We start from the raw sequence: 7518 nt of genomic DNA on the forward strand, positions 1-7518 counted from the left end.
TGGTTTCTCCCACATTCATGAGTTCCATAGGTCTCTTTTCCTCTTCACCTGAGCTCCAGTGGCCCCAGCTTGGCTGATGTTACATTTTTATAGTTGTAAATTCATTGATTTGTGGGAGAGAGTGACGCTGGGGACCATTTATTCCATCATCTTGACAGGCATTTCGTTATTTTTTTTTTAAGGCAGAGTAGTATAGCATTGGGTATATATACCACATTTTCCTTATCCAGTAGTCCACTGATGGACATTTAAGTTGGTTCTAACTCTTGGCTACTGTATACATAGCTGCGACAAACATGGGAATGCAGTGGAGAACACTGTAGTTTCAGCCAATATAGCACCAACTAACACAGTTGTGATGTGGCCATTACAGTGACTGGAAACCTTATGGGCTAAAGAAACTGAAGATGGTTTTGTTTCCATTTTGCCCAAAGTCCAGAGTTCTGTTAACCATCTTCAACATGATGATTTCCATTCCTTTGGGTATATTCCTAAAAGTGAGATTGCTGGATAGTATGGTAGATCTATCTGTAGTTGTTTGAGGAACTTGTATACCATTTTCCATAATGGCAGCACTAATTTACAGTCCCAAGAACAGTGAAGGAGTGTTTCCCTTTCTCCACATCCTCACCAATGCTTTTTATTTTCTTTTTGATAATGACCAGTCTAACTGGGGTGAGATGATATCTCAATGTGGTTTTGATTTGCATTTCCCTCATGTTTAGTGATGTTGAGCATTTTTTCATGTGTCTGTTTGCCATTTGTACATCTTCCTTTCAGGAAATGCCTGTTCAGCTCCTTTGCCCATTTTTCAGTTGGGTTCCTTGTTTTCTTTTTCTTTTTTTTTTTTTTTAACTATTAAGCTGTTTGAGTTCCTTGTATATTCTGGGTATTAATACTTTGTTGAATGTGTAGCTTGTGAATACTTTCTGCCATTCTTTTTTTTTTTTTTGTCTTTTGTCTTTTTCCGTGTCCGGCAACGGATCGCAACCCTCAGTGTTGCCCCCGTACCGGACCGGGGACCGGCAACGGGATCGCAACCCTCGGTGCTGCTCCCGCGCCTCGCTCAGCCAGTGAGCGGGAACCGGTCTGTATGTGGGATCCGAACCCTCGGGCGGGAGCGCCGCCGCGCTTCCCAAGCAGCGCACTATCCAGTGCGCCACCGGGCCGGCCCTACTTTCTGCCATTCTGTAGTTGTTTTTTCACTCTGTTGTTTCCTTTGCTGTGCAGAAACTTTTTAGTTTAAAATAATCCTGTTTATTTTTCCTTTTGTTGCCTCTACTTTTGGGGTCTTATTAATATAGTTTCTGCCCAGCCCTATTTCCTGAAGTGTTCACCCTGTTTTCTTTTAGAAGTTTTATAGTTTCAGGTCTTATATTTAAGTCTTTAATCCACTTTGAGTTGATTTTGGTATATAGTGAGAGGTATGCATCTAGTTTCATTCCTCTACTATTGATGTCCAGTTTTCCAAGCCCCATTTATTGAAGAAGGTGCTTTTTCCCCAATATATATTCTTGATGCCTTTGTCAAAGATCAGGTGGCTGTAAGCATGTGGGTTGACTTCTGGGTTCTCTATTCTGTTCCATTGGTCCAAGTGTCTGTTTTTATTCCAATACCATGTTGGTTTACTTACTATAGTTTTATAGTATAATTTAAAGTCAGGTAGTATTATGCCTCCAGCTTTTTTTCCCCTCTCAGGATTTCTTTGGCTGTTTGGGGTCTCTTCTTGTTCCATATGAATGTTAGGATTGTTTTTTCCATTTCTTCGAAGAAGGTCATTGGTATTTCCTTCTTTCTTTCTTTTTTTCTAAAGATGACTGGTAAGGGGATCTTAACCCTTGACTTGGTGTTGTCAGCACCAGGCTCTCCCTAGTGATCACTGGTATTTCAATAGGGATTGTGTTGAATCTGTAGACCACTTTGGGTAGTATAGACATTTTCACAATGTTAGTTCTTCCAATCCAAAAGCATGGAAAGTCTTTCCATCTTTTTGTGTCTTCTTTAATTTCTTTCAGAGTGATTTGTAGTTCTCATTGTAGAGATCTTTCATCTCCTTGGTTAAACTTATTCCTAGGTTTTATTTTTTTGGTGACTATTGTAAATGTGCTTGCTTTCTTGATTTCTTTGTCTGCTTTGTTATTGGAGTATAATAATGCTACTTATTTTTGTTTGTTGATTTTGTATCCTGCAATTTTACTGAAATTGTTTATCAGTTCTAAGAGTTTTTTGGTAGAGTCTTTATGTTTTTCTATATATAGGATCATGTCATCTACAAACAGGGAGTTTTACTTCTTTTCAAATCTGGGTGCCCTTTCTTTCTTTCTTTTGCCTGATTGCTCTGGCTAGTACTTCCAATACTATGTTAAATAGGAGTGGTGAAAGTGGGCCTCTTTGTCTTGTTCCCATTCATAATCCCATTCGGGAAGATATTGACAGTGGCTTTGTCATATATGACTTTTATCATGTTGAGATACTTTCCTCCTATATCTAATTTGCTGAGAGTCTTTATCATAAAGCAATGTTGAATTTTGTCAAATGCTTTGTCTGCACCTATTCGGATGATCATATGGTTTTTCTCCTTGATTTTATGTGATATATCACACTTATTGACTTGCATATGCTGAACCATCCTTGCATCCCTGGAATGAATCCTATTTGATCATGGTGTATTATTATTATTATTTTGATGTGGTATTGTATTCTGATTGCTGATATTTTGTTGAGGATTTTTGCATGTATGTTCCTCAGAGATATTGGCCTATAGTTTTTTTGTTGTATCTTTGTCTAGTTTGGGTATTAGGGTGATGCTGGCCTCATAGAATGAGTTTGGGAGAATTGCCTCTGTTTCAATGTTTTGGAATACTTTGAAGAGAACTGGTATTAATTCCTCTTTAAAGGTTTGGTAAAATTCAGCAGTAAAGCCATCTGGTCCTGGGCTTTTCTTTGTTGGGAGACTGCTGTTTACTGCTTCAATCTCATTGTTTGTTAAAGGTCTGTTCAGGTTTTCTGTTTCTTCTTGGTTCAGTCTTGGTAGTTTGTATGTGTCCAAAAATTTATCCATTTCCTTCATGTTTTCAAAGTTGTTGACATATATTATTTATAATAGACTCTAATAATTCTTTGTATTTCTGTGGTATCAGTTGTGATGTCTCCTTTTTCATTTCTAATTCTTTTTTTATTTGAGTTCTCTCTTCTTTTTTTTTAGTTAGCCTAGCTAATGGTTTGATCTGAAGTTCTGTCTCTCTCCCTATACCTGGGAAGTTTTCCATTATTACTTCATTGAATAGGTTTTCAATGCCTTTTCCTTTCTCCTCCCCTTCTGGAATACTCATGATTTGGATGTTTGTGCACTTCAGGTTATCTGCTAGTCACTTAAGATCTTTTTGAAAATTCTTTTTTCTTTCTTCCTTCTTTTTTTTTTTTTTTTGTTTCATGTGGGTTATTCTGAAAAGACCGTCTTCAAGATCAGAAATTCTTCCTTCTGCTTGCTCTTACCTGCTGCTTAAGCGCTTTTTTTTTTTATTTTGCTGAAAGAATCCTTCAGTTCCAGTTCTGCTATATATATATATTTTAAGTTATTAATCTCTTTCTAAATTTCCTCCTTCATATCCTAGACACTTTTTCTTATTTTTTTTTTTTGTTGTCTGAGTCTTTTTGTACCTCATTGAGTTTCCTTAAGATTGTTGCTTGGAATTCCTTTTCAGTCAATTCAAGGGTTTCCTGCTCTATGGGGCTGGTACTTGAGAATTACTGTAATTTTTTTGGTGGTGTCATATTTTTTTGTTCCTTCATATTTCTAGTAAGTCTAGTTGATGTCTCGTCATCTGGTAGAGAATTTGCTTCTTCTATTACTCTGAAGTGGGCTTTGAGGACATAAACTTCCTCTTGTAGATGTGTTTTATATTGAGCATTGAGTAGGGTGTTTTAGTACTGGTTCCTGTTTTTTTATTCTTAGGGACTGATTTTGTCCTTTTGATTTAATTTTTATTTCTTAACTATGTAAAACTTTTACTTGGATCTAGTCAAAATGAATAAAATAAAATACATTCAGAGAAATCTATTTTCCACCCTTCCCTTAATCTGTTCTTATACTCCCCTACAGGTAACCTAGGTAACCATATTTATTAGTTCGTAGCTTATCTTTTTATTGTTGGTTTTACATAAAGAAAAAGTCACATGCACATGTATTTATATTGTTTTCCCTTTTCTTAAACAAAACAGAGCCTGCTACACATATTATGTTACATCTTTTTTTTTCCTTGACAAGATGTCCTGGAGATCACTCATAACTATATGTAGACTTCTTCTTCCTTAATAAAATTGTGTTGTTCTTGATTAAAACTTATTAAAATTGTGAGGTTGTACCGTTCCATATGACAGGCATTTTTGTTGTTTCATGATGTTGCTGTTACAAAAGTGTTAAAATGAACAGTCAAGCATATGTCATTTCATTTAATTGTCAATATAATTTTGTGATAGATTCTTAGAAGTACCTTGCTAAGTTAAAAGGTAAATGCATATTAAATTTGCTAGATAGCACAAAATTATCTGCATAGATATTGTACCCTTTTGCATACTCAATAGAAAATGTATGATAGTGACTGCTTACAGCATTGTCAACAGAGTATGATATTACACTTGGAGATTTTAGCCAATCCAGCAGGTGAAAATGGTGTCTCTGTATATTTTGTTTCTCTCAAGAAATGGGAAAATTTATATTTCATTAATTGTTTTGTCCATTTTATTTTCTCTGGTCTCTCTGAAGCATATTATACTGGCTTATTGGGTCTCCTAGACTGGCCCTCAATTTTTCTCATCCATGTTCCATCTTGCTGTCTTCTTTGATATCTTCCAACCCTTCTACTGAGATTCTATTTATGCTTTTGTATTTTTAACTTCCAAGAGATCTTTCTTGTTCTCTGAACATTCCTGTTTATAGTATTCTATTCTTGTTAATGGCTAAACCTTCTCATTCTTCTTTTTCTTCCCCTCCTCTTCCTCCTTTTTCTATTTGTATACATTACAGTTTCTATTTTTAAGTTAGTTTATCCCAGTACAGGAAGTTTTCTCAGTTTGGTTTTTATGCTGTTGATTTCCTCTTCTTTTTTTTAAGTCTTTCTTTGTATGTCTGATAATTCTCAATTGGCTGTGCATAATTTTAAAAGGTGACTTGACTTCTGAGTGGTTGAGTGGAGCTTACTGAATTTCATTAGAGAATGTGCCTAGACCATTTAGTTTGAAAAGCCACTAAGGCCTCTTAGGTCTTACATTTTGGGGCTAGTAAGACTCTACAGAAAGAATACTTTAAGATCTGTCTGAAGATAGAAAGCCTGGCTGCCAGTGCTCTGAGACCCGATAGACAATTGTATATTGGGCTGGGTGCCTCAATATACATTAGCTATACATCTACATAATCCTATTTTTGTTGTATGGTACCCTCTTTCAAGTGTGCTTAATGTCACACAATCCATAGGTATATATATATATTTTTTTGATACTCTTCAGATGATAAACTATAATCATCTGCTTGGATGGAAGAAGGAAAGATTCCTACCTGAGTAAGCTGAGGAAGGACTCATCTGACTGATTTTTGAGGAATTCTCACCCAAATTATCCATTTTTAGCCCTCCCACCCCTTTGTCACTGTTAGGCAATCATGTTCTACCTGAGGACAGTCTAAGATGGCAGCAGAATGCCCAAAATGGCTGCAGAAAAGTTTCAAGGCTCCTAGAACAGCACATTTTCTGAGAACAAAGACCCTCCCTCCCACTTCTTCCTCACTGCCACATCCCCTTCCCGCAGGTGCGAATTTCTCCACCTATAGAAAAATCCCAACTCAGCTTAAACCTTGCTCACTGCCCTCCCCTTCCTTCTTAGCCAATAGGAACAGCCCGGCTCAGCCTAACTGGATATAAAAGGGTCACCCTGGCCCTCCCAGCTGCTGCTCCCACTTTCAAGAGGGAGCAGCCCGCCTGTCCATTTTGCCTGAATAATACATTGTGGTTGAGCCTTTGTCTCCTGGTGTTTCTCATTCTGCGTCCGGGCTGGGTTTTTCCTTTCAAGAAGGAACTGTGAGGAGCATCCATAGGCACTGACCACTGACTCCGTGTCAGGCACTGACCTGAGCACTGTATGTGCATGTATTCTCCCCTCCCTAGCCAATAAGAACAGACCAGCTCAGCTTAACGGGATATAAAGGGCCCACCCCAACTCTCCCTGCTGCCACTCCCACTTTTGAGAGAGCAGCCCACCTGTCCGTTTTGCCTCCTTAATACATTGTGGTTGAGCCTTTGTCTTCTGCTGTGTTTCTCATTCTGTGTTCGGGCCGGGTTTTTCCTTTCAGTCACCCATTTCCACAGGAACCTAGGACTGCTCATTTCTGTGTTATAAAGTGTGTTAGTTGTCTGATTTTTACATTTAATTTAAAGCTTGGTTGTTAAATCATTTACCATTCTTCCTTCTCTTCAGCTTCCAAAAGGCTGTTACTGTTGACTCTCATCTCATTCTCATTTTTTAATGAAGTTTTAGTGGACTTTTTGGAGAGAAAGTAAATACACATGTTTAATTCAGTATTTTTATTATGATGGGTACTACAGCATTTTATTTAAAGAAGTACAGATTTTTTAGGGCTGGTCTGTGGCTCACTTGGGAGAATGTGGTGCTGATAACACCAAGTCAAGGATTAAGATCCCCTTACAAATCATCTTGTAAAAAAAAAAATAAAGAAGTACATATTTTACATATGTTAAATGTGGTTTTGGTCCAGGGGATTTTAGCTGATGCTCAATCTGACATTTTTAAACCAGGATTTGTTTAATTTTAAGATTAAGTACATCATGATTGCTTGAGACTGACCTAGCTTTAAAACCATAATTCAGAAGTGTTTTGTGTCCAAAAATAAAAATAGAAAAATTAAAATAAAAGGCATTGACACTGGAGAAGCAGAAGGCAGAAAAACAGTCTAGAAATAATATGAGATCATTCCTATTGTTGCAGTTCATTTTTAGGAATGCCTTTTTCTTTTCTTTTTTTTAAAAATAATTTTACTTTGTCGATATACAATGTGGTTGATTATTGTGGCCCAGTACCAAAACCTCCCTCCCTCCTCCCTCCCACCCAACAATGTCCTTTCTGTTTGCTTGTCGTATCAACTTCAAGGAACTATAGTTGTCTTCTCCCCCACCCCCGGGTTTCTTTTGTGTGTGTGTATGTGTGTGAACTTATTTATTTTTAGCTCCCACCAATAAGTGAGAACATGTGGTATTTCTCTTTTTGTGCCTGACTTGTTTCACTTAATATAATTCTCTCAAGGTCCATCCATGTTGTTGCAAACGGCAGTATTTCATGTTTTTATAGCTGAGTAGTATTCCATTGTGTAGATATACCACATTTTCCCTGTCCACTCATCTGATGGTGGACATTTGGGCTGGTTCCAACTCTTGGCTATTGTAAAGAGTGCTGCGATGAACATTGGGGAACAGGTATGCCTGCAACTTGGTGATTTCCATTCTTCTGGGT

Source organism: Galeopterus variegatus, unplaced genomic scaffold (assembly GCF_000696425.1).
Source record: "Galeopterus variegatus unplaced genomic scaffold, G_variegatus-3.0.2 Scaffold526, whole genome shotgun sequence".
NCBI classification, from domain to species: Eukaryota; Metazoa; Chordata; class Mammalia; order Dermoptera; family Cynocephalidae; genus Galeopterus; species Galeopterus variegatus.